The sequence below is a fragment of the Pseudopipra pipra genome, chromosome 14 (assembly GCF_036250125.1).
Source record: "Pseudopipra pipra isolate bDixPip1 chromosome 14, bDixPip1.hap1, whole genome shotgun sequence".
Lineage (NCBI taxonomy): Eukaryota > Metazoa > Chordata > Aves > Passeriformes > Pipridae > Pseudopipra > Pseudopipra pipra.
This window is the reverse complement of record NC_087562.1, coordinates 11514138-11533882: the sequence shown is the minus strand read 5'-3', so window position 1 is coordinate 11533882 and position 19745 is coordinate 11514138. Positions and strand designations below refer to the sequence as shown.

Below are 19745 nucleotides of genomic sequence, written 5' to 3'. Positions count from 1 at the left end.
TTTCAGGAGAAAAGTTTAGGTCTTTTTATTTTGGCATTTGCATAGTAAGTTATAGTTCAGTGGGAAGCTTGCAGACCTGTGCTCTCAAATGGAACATCTCTGGTTAACACTTTCACCCCCTGTCCCACACAGCTGCTTTCCACAACCCTGCTCAGGCACAACTTTGCAAGGACAGGTTCAAATTATTCAAATTAACTCACTGCCAACTTGACAGAAAGGTGAACTTTCAACAGAATAACATTGCTCAGGTCAGTTGTATGGCTAAATTATCCAATTAGTTACTCTGAGTAGGAGCACATGATAGAATATCAATTTGAAAGAATTTCAGGTTTTTACTCTTGTTTTTGAGCAAATGCATAAAAGAGGCCTCCATTCAAGTCTTCTGGAGTATTTAAAATGAAGTTTTGTGGGATGTTATTGAGCATCAGGATTAGAAAATCTTCTTTAAAGAAATATTCAATTTCCGTAGCTTTTGGAAGTGGATTCAAATGAGATAGTAATCCAAACCCCTTTCTGTTCTCCCTGAAAGTCTGTAATGTTCTTACTATGTTCATCTGTGTCAGGGATGGCTATTGCACAGCACTGCACATTGTGAGATCCCCTGTTCACAGCCCTCTGTGCCAAAAGGAGCCTTAGCCCTGATGTCAGGTATTTGTTCCAGGCTGCTGTTGTCCCTCCTCCTTGGTTTCCACAGGGTAGATGGTCATTCAGCATGTTTGCAGCCAGAAGCTGCCTGTGCTGGCTGGAGGCACCCTCAGTGACCCAATCAGCTACAAAAGAAAACTATTTGTGAAATTGCTTTGTTCTGCAGTAACAAAACTTAATCTCTTACATACATAGCTTTCATTTAACATTCAGAGAATTAGATTACTCAAAGTCTGCTGAAGTCAAACATGTGAGCAAGACCACAGAAATATCTAATAGGCAACTGGTGATTTTGATTCAGTCAAGCAGCAAAACATTAACCTTTGGTCACAGTAGCAACAAACACTAAACTTGTGAATTTACTGCAGCAGATAATTTCATTCCTAGACCTGCAGGAAATATAGGAATGGTTTCCTACATAAGCAGAAGCCATGCCAAACTGGCTCCCTAAGAATGGTGTGCTATTATTTCTCTAAAGGGCTATTGCAAAAATGGTGTGAGACTTCATTAAGATAGGTATGCACTTGTGCTGCTGCCGTTCCTGACCATCCCTGTCACTCCCAACAGCACTTTATTTAGGGTGTTTTGATATTTTACAGATGTACCCAAAGGTGGGAGAAAATGTTGCTGTTCAAGGTCCTTCCTCCCCATGCATTTCCTACCAGATGCTCTTCAGGTCCTCCTTCTGCTCTGTCATTTTCCATTCCAAGTCAAAATTCCGGGTTTTTTTGCATCATCCTGCTGATATCTGGGCAGTCACCCCTAAATTTGGCACTCTCAGAATTAAAAAGCAAACAAGCCAAGTTTAAGGTATTGCTCATCTGGATCCCTTCAAAACAGTGCTCTCTCAAGATCACTTTTCCCCGATCTTTGTTTGCTGTTGCCCTTCCCACCCTCTGAACGCCATCGTTCACTTGTTGTTAGACTGTCAGCCTGATTGAAGTTGTCAGCTCTGCCAGGCAAGGACCTTGCCTTCCTATTTGTCTCTAACCAGCTGTGCAAACCAGCATGGCTATACAACCACCACTGCTGCAAATGCAGTGCTGTAAGCCTCATGCTTGCAAGGCTACTTCAAACAAAATCTACTGTCCCTGTAATTTTTCTGGAGTATATTTACACTTTTATAAAGCTTTTTATAAAAAAGATTCTAATGCAATTTGTGCCAAGATGCAGAAGTGTTCTTAAAGATCTCCAGTTTTAGATAAAAACGTACATCATCTATGAAAATAAAGGGTTTTTTAATATTTTTCATATAACAGATAAAAGGACTTTCTAGCAAATAATATTCAGCTGGAATTGCGTTATCATCATTTAGAGAGGGTCACACAAAAACAAATGGAGAGAGACTTCAGTTGCAAGGGATCTGTTTTGCAGATCAAATGTGGACCTGAGAAGATCCACAGAATGCACAGAACTGTTCCCTCTGGGGACATCAGAGCATCTTTGAAAACAATTGGAAAACTTCTGCTGGCTGCAGTGGGCCAAGGCTTTCCTCCTTGTGTGCAGTGGTGACATACAGAGGTGCTCATGGTCAGCTTGGACTTAATCATAGCTTGCATGTAACCAGGAATGGTTCCCAGGAGGAAGCAGTCCCAGGGAAGGCACCAGCTGTGACTGCTGTGGTTTGTCCTCTGAAGGGCTTGGTAACTGCAGGCACCTCCCAGCTGTTTGTCCTGATCTTTGTTCCTTTCCACTAAGGTGCCTACCTGAGCTCGGTGTCAGTGTAGTGAAAACTACAGCTGCAGTTACACAAGTTGTGGTGCTGCTCAGCAGCCCTGTGAGCCAATGCACAGCAAGGCTGGATTCCTCTCAGCCCCCACAGGTGTTCCTGACTGACTGTGGGGGTCAACTACGTGGAAGGAACAGACCTCAGGAATATGTGGGGGAACCATGGAACAAAGACTAGAAAACACATCTTTTTGATAGGTTGTAAAATAATGTTCTAGAAGCAGTGTATTATTTAATTCTGTCTCAAATACCATCCTCCAGGGCCAGATTCTGAAAGGAATGAGGTATTTGTGAAGTGAGCTTTTCCTTCAGAGTGCCTCATTGCACCTCACTGTTATATAGCTGTTGTATAAAAGCCATGCAGTAGTTAATAATGAGAATTTTAAAGTATTTAATTTGTTTTGATGTTTTAAATAAGATGAAAACTTGCTTTTTCCCTTATATGCTTTCCCAGGATCATAGGATAGTTCAGGTTGGAAAGATACACATCTTAGAGTACTTCTCTTGAATTCTGATTAGCGTTTCCTTTCACCATGGACAATTAAATCTGACATGAAGGGATACAAAAAGATGTTTGTTAAGTATTTGGAAAGCTCAGTACTGACCTAGATGCTGGAATTTTCGATATGTTCATATACACAGGGATTGTAAACCTATCCTAAGGACTCAAACTCACAAGAAGTTTCCCCCTTAAAAGAAAAAAAATAGAAAATAAGAAAGTTGTGGTGACAAATCCAAGCTGTAGAAGTCTGCAGCCCTTCCCATTTTACTGAAGAGACTGTCTGCTCTACAGTAGGAGATGGATATTAATTCAAACCACTCTGCTAATTTTCCATATGAAGTTGCAGACATATGACCTTTTTAACCAAGTAAACTCTACATATAAACTTAGGTTAGCATATTGATGCAAATTACCCCAGTTTCCTTGTATCTCTAGAAGACCCGCCAGATGAATACTGTTACCCTAAATTGTGATATTTCCCCTCCAAAAATGAGTTTACCATTTTTGAGGCAACAATTACAGGTTGCATGAGAATGGTGTGTTATTTCCTGAAATTGTGTGTAATTTATTTTTAAGAGCTTGAAACATAGTTTTGAAGTTAAATGCATATCATCTTTGTAGCTGCTCAAATCATGTTATTTTACATTTCCTGAAATACCTTTGAAGTTTAAATGCAAATAAGGGGAAAATAAATTACAACTTGTGGAGTGACCGGTGTCTGGTTATGTGCTGTATAATTAACTCCATCCTTCACGTAATGTTTGTCTTAATATTTATCCAATGTACTTTAGAATCATTGAGATTATTGGTGATTCTTTCCTTGGAGGAAGCAGTTAGGCTTGTTCATAAGGTGGATTTTTTTTTTATTCACTTTCCAGGTCACAAAGATTAAACATTTTCAAAATCTGTTGTATTAATTAAAAATGTATTTAATGTTAATAATAAGCAGCTACAACTGCCATTGCCCAGAATAGTCTTTTATGATCATCTTCACTATTTCTTATATACCTTCAGTACTTTGCCTTGTGAAAAAGTGATCAGATTTATTATTTTAATTTGAATATTATTATATTTGGAACCATGAAGAAGATTGATAAGGCACATTTATCCTTTCTTTGCCTGTTCTGTAGCCTACAGACAGAGATGGGATTTCAAATTAACAGAGTTCTATTAGGAGAAACCGTTTCAGTCCAAAAATAAGCTTTTTCATTTTTAGACTATAACTCGTATTATGACAGAAATTAACATTTTTGTGACCTGTAATTAACTGTGCCTCCTCATGCTATAAATAAGGTTTGGTGGCTACAGCTGGAGTTAACTGTATCTGGAGGTCTAAGATTTTATTGATAGCTTTTTGTGTTTGCTAATGACACTGTGGAGTTCAGGGATGCAGACAGTCAAGAGCACAAATAAAATCTGTGCCTGGTGTCTGCAGTCCTGTTCCATTTCATTCCTGCAGTGGCATCAGAGCTTCCTCAAATTCATCCTGTGTTCAGAAATCTCCAGGGTTAAAGTCTTTGATGCTGTTGGTAATTCCAGTCTGCACCGTTAAAGCTGCATTTTCTAACTGTCCCTTGGTAATTGTTGCAAGGACTTAGACAAGTAAGACTATCCAAAGGCATCACTAAGGTCAAACCGTGGTAGAAAGTGCTCTGATTTTATCCTGGAGATTGATGCTTGTATCACCTTTTTTTCGATTCAGTAGCTGGGGTTATAAAATGTACTTGCAATCACTGATAACATGTTAGATCAGACTACAAGTGGAGTAACACAGTATTTTATACACTCCGTGTAGTTTTACCTAATGCAACAATAAATCAGTGAAGGCAGAGGTCTTTTGTAAATTTTAATGAAAATTCAGCTGTTGAAAATATACTTACTTCTGGCTGAAGTTCTAGAAATATGAATTCACTTCTGTTCTTTACAGCTGTAAAAATTGTTTTAGCTACAGACTTTCTGGTAAGGCAGTAATGAAACAACTAATGAAAGGATTATATATAATATATTAATAATTAATAATAATTAATAATTATATATATAATTATATATAATATATTAATTATTAATAATAATTAATATATTATAATTAGTTTGTCATTGGCTATAAGCAAAATGAGGGGAGGGGGGCAGATGGTAAAAGGTACTTTAAGTTAGCTGTAAAAAATTCCCTTTAGTGAGCACGGTCTAAAAACAATCTCTTTGCATGAATGAGACAAAAATTGGTTGGATGGGTCTGTTGTGCCATTTCATGGAAATAAAATCATGATAAAATTTAAAAATATTTATCACAATAAACCCCATTTTTATGCAGGTCCAGAAGGTTTAGTGGAGAGCTTTTTTCCAGAGATTATGATAGCTACTGAAAAATATACCTTTATTTTGTTGCAAAATAGAAGTTATATTTAGTGAACCTAATTCATATTTATTAAATGAGTGTCACAAGAGGGAAATTGGGGTATAGAAATAAAGCATACTAAAGAATACAAATATGCTGCTAAACTTCTACAGCATCTTTCTTTCTTGTAAGTTTAAAGGAATGTTTCTGTAAAATTAGAGTTGTTCTTTCCTGTCAATCTACAGAAACAGACTAAAAGTCAATACCAAGTGACCATGCTCATTAAAGCACTGAAGATTTGAACAGCATTAAGCAGAATTTGCACCTCGTTTTTGTTTAGAAGTCACACAAAAACGGAGTTTATTCAGTTCTTCACTTCAAGGTAGATTTTTCCTTGGTTGCTTTTTTACTAATTATGTTCTGCACATATAGAAATTTTTATTTTTTTTTTAAACATAAACTAACATATTGTATTCATTATTGCTTGTAGTTTTCTGCTGTACTTCAGATGTTTTAAAAGTTATACTTTTTTTCATTATTATTAGTGTTTCCGCAGTGGAATTATGGATATTGTTTCTCGTAGCCTTCTCACAGACTTAAAATGATTTTCAGAATTGCATAGGAAAAGATTTAAAATCTGATTGCTTGCTCTCATTTGTGTGATTCTCCCTGTGCAGTTTCGATGGCTGTAAGGAGTTGCTTCCAAATGATGTTGGTGTCACACTGGAATCAGGTGCTCGCAGCTCAAGCACCACACACAGCTCTTACCCACAGGGCATCACTGGCTTCCTCCACTTCCAAAGGTACCCTGGTGAGCTGCAATGTCTCACCTGCAGGTTCTTACCTTCCATTGCTTCTGATGGTTTTCTTCCTGCATATACAAAGAATGTGTTTGTCTCAAAGTAGTACACATTATAACTAGCTAAAATGTATTTCCTAATATTCTTTGCTGTTACGTAGACTGTGTGATATGAACTAATTTCTGATCTCTACTTGGAGAATACTTAAATAACTGTCAATTTACTGTCTAGTTATTATCACCCACCGTGCCAACTCTTAGTAAAATAACAATAATGACAGCAAGGGCAGTGGCCAAAAGATTTATATTTCAGCAGTGAATAGGAGCTTTGAGAAAGCCTGTAGTAGTTTTGAAAAACTTTCTCTCCAGAGTGACAGAAATGAAAATTGTTTAGATGTAACCAATGGGGGAGGGATGCTGTATATCCTTTAGAAACTCCCGGGGCTTTCACAAACTGCTTGGAAAAAGTCAGCATCAGTTTTGGGAAAGTGTATTCCCTCACGTGTTGTGATCTGTTCCTGCAAACTTACTGTCAAGCAGAACAAATTTTCCAGTAGTTTTGCATCTGTTCCTGCTCAGCCAAGGTGCCTCTGGGAATACATTTCCCCTTGCAGCAGCAGGTGGCGTTGAACAGCTCACGTTATTCTCACACTCATAATCATTTTGTCTTACATGTAGTAAAAACTTTCCCAAAAGAGAGAATCCACAAGAGAAATTCAACAGGTTTTTATAAATGTAGCAGACTTTCTACATGACTAAAGTAGGGGTCAAGTTCTTCCAACTTTAATCCCACTGAGAAATAAGACTATAAATAATTTATTAAACAGCAAAACCAAGTGTGATAGAGTAATATCTTAATTGAGTTTTATTTTTCTATCAAAAAAACCCTCTTGAAACACCACAGAATTCATGTGGTGATAAGGTGATGTTATTGTGTGTCAGCTCATTCCCTCTGCAGCAGATACACAAACCTGAGCTGGTTTGGTGCCATTCTTTGCACACCCTACCTCCATAGGCAGAGGAAATGGTTCTCCCTCCAAATACACTGTCAGTGTGTCTTCGCAGAATGGAGAGCAGTGTTGCAGATTTGCCCTATGGTAAGTGACAACAGAATGACAATTAGCACCTCCTGAACTTCTTTCTGAAACTGTTTCTAAAAATTAAGGGGCATTGCAAAAGCAAATGATTTCTGAAGTTTATTTTTAAAATATGGCATGCACATAAAAAAAAATAATTTATTTTTACCTGCACACAGGTAAAATTTAAGAACAGAAATCTTTTACAAGCAAATAACTATATATCAGTTTATATAGTTGGTCCTTGCAGTGATTATGAGTATTTAAGAAATCCATCCATCTTCCTTTCATCAACAGTCCTAGTTTTCCATTTGCATATCTAATAATTTATGGCGTGTCCTGACCCCAAGCAGTAATTGAACCAATAGATCTTCAGCCTAGATTTACTCCAGTCTGGCTGCCACAGTAATGTAACTCTGCAGGAGTTTTGGATTACTCCAAATGCCATCTCCTCTTCTGAGAGGTTGACAGTCACAGGCAAAATTTGACCTCCCAAATGTCAAGGCAAAAACTCCATCGCCTAATTTAGACTAACTCTCCTTTTGGAATACTTCAGATAAAAACAAGAGGGCACAATGATTACTTCCAAAGTTACCCTGCAAAGTGTGTCTTTAATGCAAGACCATAATGACAAATGAATTCTCTAAGAGTTTAAAATCATGTAAGAGCCTAAATCTTAGAATGAAAGAGGGAAATCTATGTACCCGAGCTCGTAACTAGTGATGTAAAAATTAAGAAGAAAAAATAAAGAGAGAGAAAAACTGTTACGTTAGAAAGAAACCTCGTGATCATCAGACTGATGAGACTTGAGCTGAGAGGAGATTTGGAAGGGAGACAGGGGTGCTTTTTTGCCTTGAGCAAGCCATGGCACAGGGCAGAAACACCCAGCCAAGTGCCTGTGTTTCATCTTCTCAAAATGTGGTTTAGAGGCCAATTTCAAGGGAGCATTATATGCTTCAGTAAAGTGTTCTCAAAAGCTTTGAACAAGAAAAATGCCAGCAAACACACAGCTCTGCACTGTTGCAGTCTCTTTGATGAATACTAACTATAGAGAAAATGCAGCCACGGGAAGCTGTGGGTTTACAGCAGGTATTACTTGGGAAACTCCTGCTGTTATTCACGCACTTCTGGCTACAGGTAAAAGAGCAGGTGCAGAAACTGGTCACACTTCTGCTGCTTCCAAATTGCATATCAGATACTATGAAAAGGCACTGGGTTTGAAATTTTATAACTCTCATCAGTTGGCTATTTTGTTTTTCTGGAAAGGAGCTCAGTTGAATAAGCCCTGGCAGACACACAGAGCTGTGCTGTTGCTACTGACACAAGTCCCAAAACAACAGGCTGTGAGAAAATGCTACTGTCTCACAAGTGTGGAGGGGAAAAAAAAAAAGAGCAGCGAAGGTACAAGTAAGGAAAATCTGATCCAGTCCCCAATTAATGGCTTAAACAGTATTTATCTATTGATGATTAAGTGCTGCCCTTGGTCCTTGGTAGCGAAGTTCAATGATGATAGACATCTTGGAAAACAGGTAGATAGACAGAAAGACAGATATCCTCAGCTACTTCAACCATCCATAATATCCCATGTGCTGCCATCACTGCTTTAGCCTGACCAATTGCCTCAGTAACATGTTCCATCTTGTCCAATCAATATTTGCACTTCAGTAACTCTGCAGAGTTACGGCTTTCTGCTGGCACGGGAAGAACCTCATCTTGCCATATTGTGTGAGAAGATAGTCATATGGAAGAAAAAAACACATTATCTATTTAAATACTTTAATTGCTTTCATTGACTTGTTTTTGGCTCTGATACCTTCTGTACCTGTTCTGCAAATAACTTTAGAGCAAAAGGAAAAAACTGAGGTATCAGAAAATTAATGAACACTGAAAACTTTAACAGGAAATCTGGGTTTGGTGCCCAGCCTCCTGTCCAAGCAATTACTGTGTACCTCAGTTCTTTAGATTTAAAATGGGATTAATGACACCATTAAATCACCTGTTGTAAGACTAAGGACATTCATGTGATTAGCAGACCTACATAAAAACAAGAGGCAGAATTGCTGCTGTTTCCTCCTCCTTTACAGAGGAATAAAGACAAGGGTGCTGAGAGCCTAGTTACTCATGAACAACTCTGAATTTTGCTCTGTAGAGGAGGCATAGTGAAGAATCTGCACTCCAGCTCAGGTTTTATCATGGTAAGGACAGCACAGTAGATGAGGCAACTGCAAGAGGTGGTACAAGAAAACCTCCCTTTAGGAGGAAGATAAAATGTAAGGAAGCTCAAGTAAGTGATGGGTTGGTTTCAGGTTGAAAGTTAGTTTTCCTTTTTTCTTCCTGTTTTTTCAGGTTAAAGTCACTAGATGAAAACCGTTGTGTATTTGGGGGGCACTTGTTCTCCAAAGATAACTGACAGAGGAAAGGAAAACAAAAAAGTACAGCATCGTGGAAGCAGCAGAAACCAACTCACTGGAGGTGGCAGATGGACAGAACACTGGTAGTTATGGCTAATATTTAGTCATTCTCAATAAGATCTGTCCCAGCGTGGGGAGAAGCTGGAAAATACCCGAGTGCTCTCTGTGGTTTCCTCAGCAGAGGCCTCTGCTGAGCAAAGAGTAACTGCCTGAGACAAGCTCAAAAGCAGGCTGAGCATTTCACCTTTACATACCCTTCTAAGGACCATACACTGCTCCTCTTACAGGCAATGTTGAGAGGAAAGGAAATTCCAAAGGGAGAGACAAGTGCAAATAGATCTGTCTTATTTCTAAGGAAAGCAAAAATCAAGAGCCTTATGAAATAAGAATGTTCACACGTGGTTTGCAATTAGAGAGTATTTTATATATTTTGCCATAATTTTGTTTATTAAAGATTTAAAAGTCATTTGAGCAGTTGTATTAGAGGGACTGTGATTTGCCAAGAGATTTAAGGTAAACCTTTTGGATAATTTCAAATTGTTTTCTGTCTTTGTTTTTCTGAATTTGTCATGCTGAAACTGAACGAATTTATTGATTTATCAGAAGTGTTTTATTCTTCATTCTACATCTGTAGAGACCTAAACTATAAACCAGGAAAGCAGTATAAAATTGTATTTGTAAATATTTTAGAGAAGACTGCTGTTCTCTGGAACTTTATGCTGTTTTCTGCTATTGAGTGCTTTGCAGAAGCTCATTTGGGAAATGTATTCTTTGATTTTGCTAATCAATTTATCAACATTTGAAAGACACACAGCTATTGTGAAGAGCAGTTCTTTCAAATATCCATTTGACTTTGTTGGTGATGCTTGCTTTATTCAACTCTGCTCCAGGCAATTTAAAATGTACCACTATATAATAAGCATGGGAAGGTTAGCATTCACATTTTAGGGATAAAACATTTTGACAGTTCTAGTCTACATTTGCATTTAAAAATCTTAATGCCTTTGATTAGACCCTATGTTTATCATAGGATCTCTTGTAGGCATTATTACTGTGAGGTTGTTACCTTTCAGGATTTGTTCTGGACCATGTGTTTGTGGGGAAGCACAGAAGCCTGCTCGTTCCACAGACACATTGATTTCTGGTTCATGGTATGTCTCATTTTCTGTAATTTCTGATGGAGCTCTACTGCTGAGTCATTTGTGTTTGTTTCTGAGATTATTTTTTGTGTGTGCAGAGTTAGGCAGGTACGTATACATAGTTCTGTCTAACATGGTTGCTATGTTTTTTCACAAGTCTTCAAATTCTCAATTTTTGGTCCACAGCAGAATCCCCAAGGGGACAGAGTCAGGCATTGTCTGGAGAGAGACAAGAGATCCTGCCATGATAGCCATTATCTTTCTCACCAGTGAACAGGTGATGCTTAAACACAGCATGTGCACAGACAATGGCCAGCATTCTGAGCTCCTGAAAATGATCACTGGCACAGGCTGATGTCTGAAGGACTGGTCACTAAAACTATCAGTATTAATTGCTCCCCTTTTATTTTATCCGTCATCTTTCTGCATTAGTGACTTTCAGTAGGGATTCCAGTAACCTGATATAACATCTGCAACACTGCTATCACCAAGAAAACATTCATTCAGATAATAAGGCTGTCTCAAGATACACTGTCTCAAGAGACCTGTGTGTAAATTAGACCAAGCAATAGAAAAAACCCTCAAAAACTAACAAACACACTGGTCAAATACTGCAGACTTTTCAGAAAAGCAGGAATTAAGCAAAATAACATTGTAGGTTTTACAGGAAAATGTGTTCGAGCTGAAGGTTTTCTCCCTGATCTTTTAGCCAATCTCTAGAGACTTCGTGCCATTATTATTAGATTTACCTTGGGAAGGACATGGACTCAGGTGGTACCAGAAATCTTGTGCAGTGAATTCTCCAGGAGATCCTTCCTGCATTAGGCCCCGTTTTTCTATCTGCAAAGCCCTGAAAACTCAAATGCCCTCATAAGCTGCTGTGAACTATCCTTTTCCATACTTTCCTTCGCATTCAGGAGCTGTTTCCTTCTGACTCAGCATTAAATAGCAAAGAAGGGAAGGACTTGGAATTCAGAGATAGGATGTGTACAAAGTCATGGTTCTGATTGTGGAGGGAACCACTAGTAAATCCTTTCTGTGGTCCCAGATTGGTTCTTCCATTGAAAAACATCAAAATCTGAATTATACAGAGGTTATGTAGCACTATGAGTAAGTACTTTGGCCTTTCATGTCTTATTATGTTGTTAATTAGTTAACGTTTGTAAAGCACTTCGAAGATGAAAAGCCCTATATAAGTTGTAAGTGTTATTATCTCTAGAGACCTAGGTTCAATTCAAAGGTGCTTAATTACATATGCCATAAATTAGACTTAATGAGTTGTGGAATCATATGTTTTATGCAATGCATGCAGGTTTCTCAGATCTGTGTCTTGTGGTCTGTTGCAGTACTTCTTTAGGTATTCAAAGCTGTTAAGAAAATTACACAAAAATAGGGGAGATAATTTCTAAAAATAATTGAGTTGCATTTCAGCACTATTCAGGACTTGGTGAAGCAAACTGCCAGGAGCTTTGCTCTGCTGTATCTAGGGATTTTCCAGTAACCGACTTCAAATTGCTGAAGGTAACAGTTTTGGGGGTTTTTTAACTGTGGTATAGACAAAATTCTAATTCATACTTCTGTATTTTGACATAGCAAGAGGGTGCTGAGAGGTATTGGTATGGGTGCTGCCCTTCCAGTAACACCCTGAAATGTCCCACCAGGGGACCTCTCGGTGTTGGGTTATGTTCACAAGCACAAGAAGAGAAGTTCCCATCTCTGGAGATACTATCATGTAATTTCCAACAAGCCATTACAAGTGGGTAATGTGCAAAAAGAGGAAGTCACATTTATAGGAAAATGTGGTTTCATTGGCTTTGCAGAGCTGAGACTTTCCATGTTATGTAACTTAACATATTTCGTGGCCAGAAAGCTACAGACTTTGCTCCCCTGCAGCCCCAGCACCAGGGCAGCTGTCCAGCGGTGAGCACAGGCGAGTTCAGAGACACAGAAAACCAGCAGGATCATCCACCTGTTCTAAAGTGGCTCCCACATGTTCCTGCAGCAGAATACATCCATTTTACCTTGAGCCTTTCACGGGCATATAGAGAGAGGCAGGATTTATCCTGCTTATAAATATGTTAGGAGTGATTGTGTTCATTAGTACAACCTAAGTAGATTGGAAAAACTAATTAATAGCAATTTACTATGAGCATCTCTAACAGACTTACTTCAAAGTATTTATCCTGAAGTGGAAGTTATTTGATTTGGTTAATGTTTTATTGTAAGCATATGCAGACTGTCTTCCAGGGGAAAATGTATTTTTGAGTACTCCAGACAAGTGAAACTGGTGAGCCCGCAGTCCAGAGAAAGCATCTGTAACCGCAGCCAAAAGAGGAACGAGGTTTCCGACGTTCTTTCAAGACATGTGTTTGAAGCATGGGTTCCCATCACTTTCAGAGTCACTTGCAGGCCTTTTTCTTTATATAGATTTAGACAAGTCGATGTGGGCCTAGATTCAGCGTGATGAATGCCTTTGTGGTTTCCCCCTCGTCTGTTTTCCCCTGGGCTATTTAATCACTTATTTCGAACAAGAGTATGTTCTCAAGAAACTTGAAATGGGACAAAGCATAGTTTCTGACAGTGTTTATCACTCATTTTTCATATTTCTAAGAAATGGATCTAGTCTTACACCTTATTTACTGGGGCACATCGCCTTCAAAAACAAGATATAGTTTTACTGAATACTTTTCATAGACTCTAATAAATAGGAACTTCACATGAATGCTGATTTGAGCTCCACACCATGGTTAAAACATTTAAATAGTATAGCAAACTTATCAACAAACCTTTCCTTCCCCACCCTTCCCCCTTCCCTTTTTACAGTGAACAGATTTTTATCTGACTAGCACATGACTTGGGGATTTTTACAAGCACATTTAGGAACTTGTCAATTATTTGAAAACTTGAGCCTGAAAATAAAACACCCCCCCCAACTTAAAAGTCCAGTATTTTGTATAGTGTGTACAAAATGGGTAAAATTTTGACTTGCTGAAGTACCTACAGGGTTCTGTTCTCTGACCTAATTATCACTACTTAACTAGGAGTTTGATTCCTATTTTTAATACCCCAAGACACCACACATACTGGTGTAACTCATTGAGGTACCAAATCAGTGGACCTATAAGACACTCTTCATTTCTAAACTCCTGTAGTCTTTTGTCAAAAAAAGAATATTCATGTTGTTTTTATTTCATCTTGGCATTTTAAGTCTCCTTTCCTCCTCTGCTTCCAAGATGTTAGTGACATACTCTGGCAGTGATATCACTGTTGCTCAAACATCAGTGAAGAAGCTCTCTGAGCAAGTGAGACAGTTGTGAGCTCAAGCAGCTGCACTGAACTGCGTGTTCAGAGATGTGAGGCAGCAGGAACGACTGTGAGAGCGCTTTTATGCAGCCAGGCCTCCAACTCCGACCAAGTGCTGATGGCTCATAAGGGTGCTCTTTGGGAAAACAATTCACGGGCTACAAAAAGTGTGTATGGAGAAACAGCTTGGTAAATTAATATCCAGGAAAGAACTTCTGGTCACTCAGTCATTATGTCTGCTGACCCAGTTAGGACTTCTACAAAAACAGTTGACATCCCTTTGGCTGTGACTTCCCTGGTCATTTTCCTGTTTTAAGTCCCTAATTTAACAAAGGACTGATCTCTCTCTCTCTGAGAGTCTTTGACTGTGGAAAAATTGCCCATGAGGTCTGGAAGACTTCTGGATCATTATTGCCACCGACTTCCTCTCTCTGTGAGCAAAGAGTTATCAGAGGTCAGCTGCAGAGTGGAAAGTGTGGCAGTAAATTGTGAGGTAAGCCCAGATTTTACACTGATGTGTCTTTATGCCAGAGTGGATGAAGAGCATCCACCCCTCCTGACAGAATATGGCAGATATATGTGAGTCGTCATAAACTCCTTGATACCTGTTATTTTGGTGGACCTGTGGATTTTGTGTCAGCAGACCTGACAAGTTTACTAATGGTCTGCTGCATGATTCTTGAATTCCTTTCTCTGTACAGGCAAAATGAATTGCAGAAAGGAAGAAAATCACATACAAAATGCAAAAAAAACCCCAAAAAACCAAAACAACAACAACAAACCAAAGACTTGCTGGTTGATTAAACTGTTGGTCTTAGCAGACCTTGAAAATTACTAGGATTGTTGTTGTGATATGTTTTAAATGTTAAACCCGTGTAAAGCTTTTAAAATTCACACCAATTAATTTATGTTGTTCAATATTACTGTAATATTTATTACCATGCTGGGAGGAACAGTGAAATCTGAAAACATTGAGAATTAGGTTCACAGATATTGAAATCCAGAGTAGCATTTGATGTCCAGAGACATCAAATATTTTAGTCTCTTGCACAGACCTAAATATTACTTCAGCAAGAAGCTCTGTCCTCTGTTGTTGAACAAGAGCATGCCTCAGTTTAACTCTCAGTTCAGTAAAACATTTCTATTCTGAATGATACTTGAGCTTAAGTTCAGACATGTCTGCAAGTCCATTGTATTTGATGTCTGAGGTTAATGAGGTTAACAACTGGCTGAAGTGTTGTCCTGAACCAGTTCAATTTGACAATATGTAACAAAGTACATGTGCACACCAACACTTCTATTTTTACATTTCCTCAGGATATAGGCAATGAAATTATTTAATAAGTATTCATCAGGAAATCTGCTTCATTATGATTAAGTGCTTACAGTTAAGCCTAAACTTAGTTCTGCACTAGGTGTTGACTGAAATTTTCAGTGAAGTAGGAGCACAGTCCATGACTATATGCATCTAGCAAGACAGATTTATTAATTGAGGTGGTCAAGTCACACTGTTGCCTGACAAAGGATATCAGAAAGCTTTTAGACTTAAAAATGAACAACTCCATAAAGCTGGAGTTTGTCATGGAAACATCATCACACCAACTAATTGGTGTTATTCGTTCACCCCATTAGAGTAATTATTTGTAATTGTTATTATTGTAGCATATGTCCAGCACTTAAGCAGTGCCTATTACTGGGAAGAGCTGGATCATTCATCAGAGAAACAGAGAAATTGAGTTGAAAATGTCAAATCAGGCAGGCAGATGGAATTATCTCTTGTGGTATTTGCCCTTAAACAGATTTTTATTTTTTTCTCTTGCTTCCTCATACAGGCAAACAGGGAAGCAAATGACCACTATCTCCCAGTTTCACAAGAAAGAAGTCAGAAATACCATAACCACTGAAAGGCATCTTGAATAAAGAAACACTTCGGTGGACCCTGTGTTCAGGAGTGAGTTCAGTTTCTCTGACACTGAAAGGTACCTTTGACCCAGCAAGGCTCCTGTGAGCTCTGAGCTCTGGACCTGTGTCACTGAGAGAGGTAGAAACAGCCAATGAGTCACCATTGAGCAGAGAGTAAATCCACAGATAACCACTGTATGTACCCTTCTAGCAGAAAAAAATAAGGGTACATACAGAAAATCTATCACAATTCTGTTTTTTCAGAACCCCAAGTCCTGCTGAATTGGTTTGGATTAAGAGAGAGGAAAAGGAGAGGACTCTTGGTAAAATATGAGGTAATTTTTTTCTCTCCTCTCATTAACATGGTCATAATTAATGAGGAAACTGATTCTAAAGCTGTTCTTAAAAATAGCTGTATATTTCCATTGATGATTTCCCTTTGATAATGGTGATTCAAGTCAGATTTAAGTCAGAATTAAAAAGTATTCAAAACCTTCAGTTGTTTCATCTCAGTATCTGAGATTCTGAGGTCCATTGAAACTTTGCTTGCAATTACCCAATATTATGAAAAAATATTCCTTCATTTTTACATTAATTTGCTTACAGTTGGCTTTATAATATCCTTTAAAAAAATTTGATGTTACACCCATCTGCATGTGCTTAAGCTCAGTCTGCTAAAATGTACTGCTTGAGCTCATGACGAAAGCTACAATTGTTTGCCTGCACAATACAAAAGGAAATAAAATGAAGGGTTCAGAATGGACTGTTGCAAATCAAGACTTCAAAATCTCAGTTAAACTGCTTTTTGTTCAGTATCTTTTATTACAAGAAGAGACACTTATCACGGATATTTGGGATATTTGGCAGCAAAACCGTAAAACTGAATGTTTGGATGATGATGAAGCAGCATTATTGTCTTCCAGGGCCACTAAAGTGGAAGTTTCCATTTACATCAATTTTTTAAAATGGGAGGGTTTGGGTCTTTTTCTGACAGAGATCTCGAACAGATAAGTTAAGCCTATTAGCCTGAATGTGACAGTTAATATGCTGATGTAAGAACCTACTTAAAGCCAAGAGCTCTTGGCTAGGCATTTTAACTCATTAAAGGAGAAATAAATGTCAAAGTGAAGAAGGTAAAATTGTAATACAAAATCTATTAATATAATAAAGCATACTGAAGATATTGCCTCTCTGTTATTTGTTACTAAATGGGTTGATATACATTCCTGTAATTAATAAAAATGTTATCTATAAGAAAATATTCTGTTCCCTTTCTTACACTGAAGGAATTTTATATAAAACAGATAGAAATTGCTCCTTTATTGTTCCAATCCTAAAATCAGTGTCCAATGAATAGTAATTCATGTAGTCCTGTGACCTGACATCGTATGTCCAAGCAACTTGTGGGAAATAAAGGAAAGAGTTTTTTAAAGGCGAGGTGAGAGAGGTTATAGTGTGGAAAAAGCTAATTAAAGTATTTTTTAAAAATTGTGTTCCTTAAGATCTTTCATTGAAAAACAAGCTCAATGTAAAATAAAATACACTAAGAGGGTGCTGATGTCACTGCAGTAGCAGTAGTCCGAGTGTGGACTGAATACTGCTTTAGTGATTCGGATATTTTGATATGGTTTGGCAAACAAAAACATTCTTACTATTAGTCATTTTTTGCTTCTGGATTTGCATATATGTATCATATCTGTTATATTAATTATATCTATTTTCACAGGTATAGACAGACATACCCTAGTCTTGTGGCACCCATGAATAGATCCAGTGAGCCTGTGCAGCTGTGTTTTGATCAGCAGAGAAGTTTCCTGGCATCCGAGAACTGAAATCACCTTTTGGGTATGACAAGTGCATCTAAGTATGTAGCAAGTGAAAATCAAGGGTTTCTGTAAGGAAGGAGTAAGAACACCTACCACAAAAATTAAAAGTAAAATAACCTTTAATAATCGCAACAATGCAAACCCCGTTCTGTGTATTGCTCTCAGCTGGCATTTAGCCATCCATCATTTGCTGGCTCATAAAGCTGATTTGTGCTCTCCCCTCCCCGTTTCCAGGAGCTGTTGGCCTCTTTTCACCACTCCTTTCCCATAGGCACATACAACTGGGACCCAAACACTCTTTTGTCTTTTCCTTAGGAACTCTGCTTTTTAACACATGGGGGAGAGGGGGAGTTTTGTGAGCAGCTTGCTTTCTTCTTCATTGCGCAATGCCACTTATAAACTCTGTCGATAGACACTTGGAAGGTATCTAAAATGTTAGACAAAGAAACAGGTACAATTCAGAGGAAAATTGACCTTGATTGAATAGGGTCAAAATGCTTCAACCACGTCTTTCATTTGAGACCTCCTCATTCACAGACTCAGCCTTCTTTCATTGTAGCTTAGGGTTGACAAATATATGTGGGATCTGTGTTAGTCCCAACGATTAAGAAGTGTTAAGGAAACTACCCAGTCTGACCATTCAGGAGACTCTGGCAGCCACGCTCCCGAGGCCAGACACTTGCACTCCTGGGATGAAGCCCCTTCACCGCGGCGGCTCCCGTGACTCCACGGGTCCCACTTGGCTCCCCACGCACCCCACTCACACAGTCAGACCAGGCTTCCTTACCAGTTCGACCCCAGGTTTCCCATTGCGGTTTCAGATGTCTAGTTCCATAAAACCTTTTACTCACGGCGCAGTAACACAGAAACAGTCCGAGCAGGTGCTTCCGAGGAGGACCCTCAACCAAGGGACCCCTGGGCTTTTATACCTTTTATACCCTCATACTCTCCCCGTGCGCAAGTCTCACTCTTTCTCTGGAGTCTTCGGCTCCTGCCTCACCTCCCCGTGTCCATGTCCATCCACCTCACTGGCATCACCCGTCTTCATCTCCTTTCTTATCCAAAAGATCGGCAATTCCCGGCTCCTGCTGTGTCTCTCAGTGTCCATTCACCTGGCTGGCGTCACCCATCTCTGTCCCTTTGTTATCCCCAAGGCTGGCAGTTCACGGCCTCTTGTCTCGGGCTCCCACCCAGAGCTCGATCTGCATTTCACTCTGCATCTCAATCTGCAGTTTGCAAGGGCAGCTACCTTGAGAAGTATTGCTCAACAGTAGTTCAGCTAGATTTGGTGAATTCTGTGACTAACCAAACTCTTTGTGGAGAGCACACAACTACTCCCCCCAAAGAGTTGTAGCACTCAAATTGTTGAGAGCACTAAAATTTATTTTAGTGAAATCCTGTTTGGGTATTCCCCAGTTATTAGCACCTAATTTTCTAATTCCCAGGTGTAATTGTATATGTTAATTAAGCTCCCGAGGAAACACAAAAACTACTGAGCTCCAAATTATGTGTCTAAGAATTAGAATTTTTATCTGGCATTTAGGAATTTAAGGCTGTTCTCAGAAACATTTAAAGGCTGTAAGACATCAAAGGGTTTTGAACAAAATACTTGTGGTCATTTCCAGATTTGGTCAGCACAGATACTTCTTGAGCTTCCTGGTGCAATCTGTTATCCCAGGCCCTTTTTGTTGAGTAGGCTAAGAATGGAGATTTTCCAAAATATTTGATGAAGTTTTATATAGACTGTTCCAAGCATTTGTTTGCTATGTTATGCATCTCTTTAACCAAATGTTGTTTGTTGTTATGGAAACTCCTAATGAGAGCTCTTTGACCCATGAAATCATTAATCAGCCAACAAAGTTTGGAGCTTTCAAGTAATTCTCAGTATTTCTGTTTTGATACTTTAAAACAGCATCTCTCTCGCTGTCCAAAATCACAGATGGCACAGGCCTGACTCTCCTTCTCATCACTAAGGATGTTTTATATCACACCAGCAGTAAAAAGGGACCTGCAAAAAAGTGAAGATGTAATTAGAAACTCTTTAATATCCTTTTACACTATTGGAGTAGCAGAGAGGAA

General features: G+C 38.7%; 1 long non-coding RNA gene across 1 annotated transcript in view; it reads left to right on the top strand.

Annotated features, from left to right (window-relative positions):
- Nucleotides 1-19745, top strand: part of LOC135422139 (uncharacterized) — a 94720-nt gene that overhangs the window by 71107 nt on the left and 3868 nt on the right. Inside the window, exons 6-11 of the long non-coding RNA XR_010434325.1 lie at nt 5456-5592; nt 5888-6013; nt 9432-14431; nt 15771-15889; nt 16105-16175; nt 17567-17685. This is a non-coding gene — a long non-coding RNA (uncharacterized LOC135422139). The remainder of the gene's footprint in view (nt 1-5455; nt 5593-5887; nt 6014-9431; nt 14432-15770; nt 15890-16104; nt 16176-17566; nt 17686-19745) is intronic.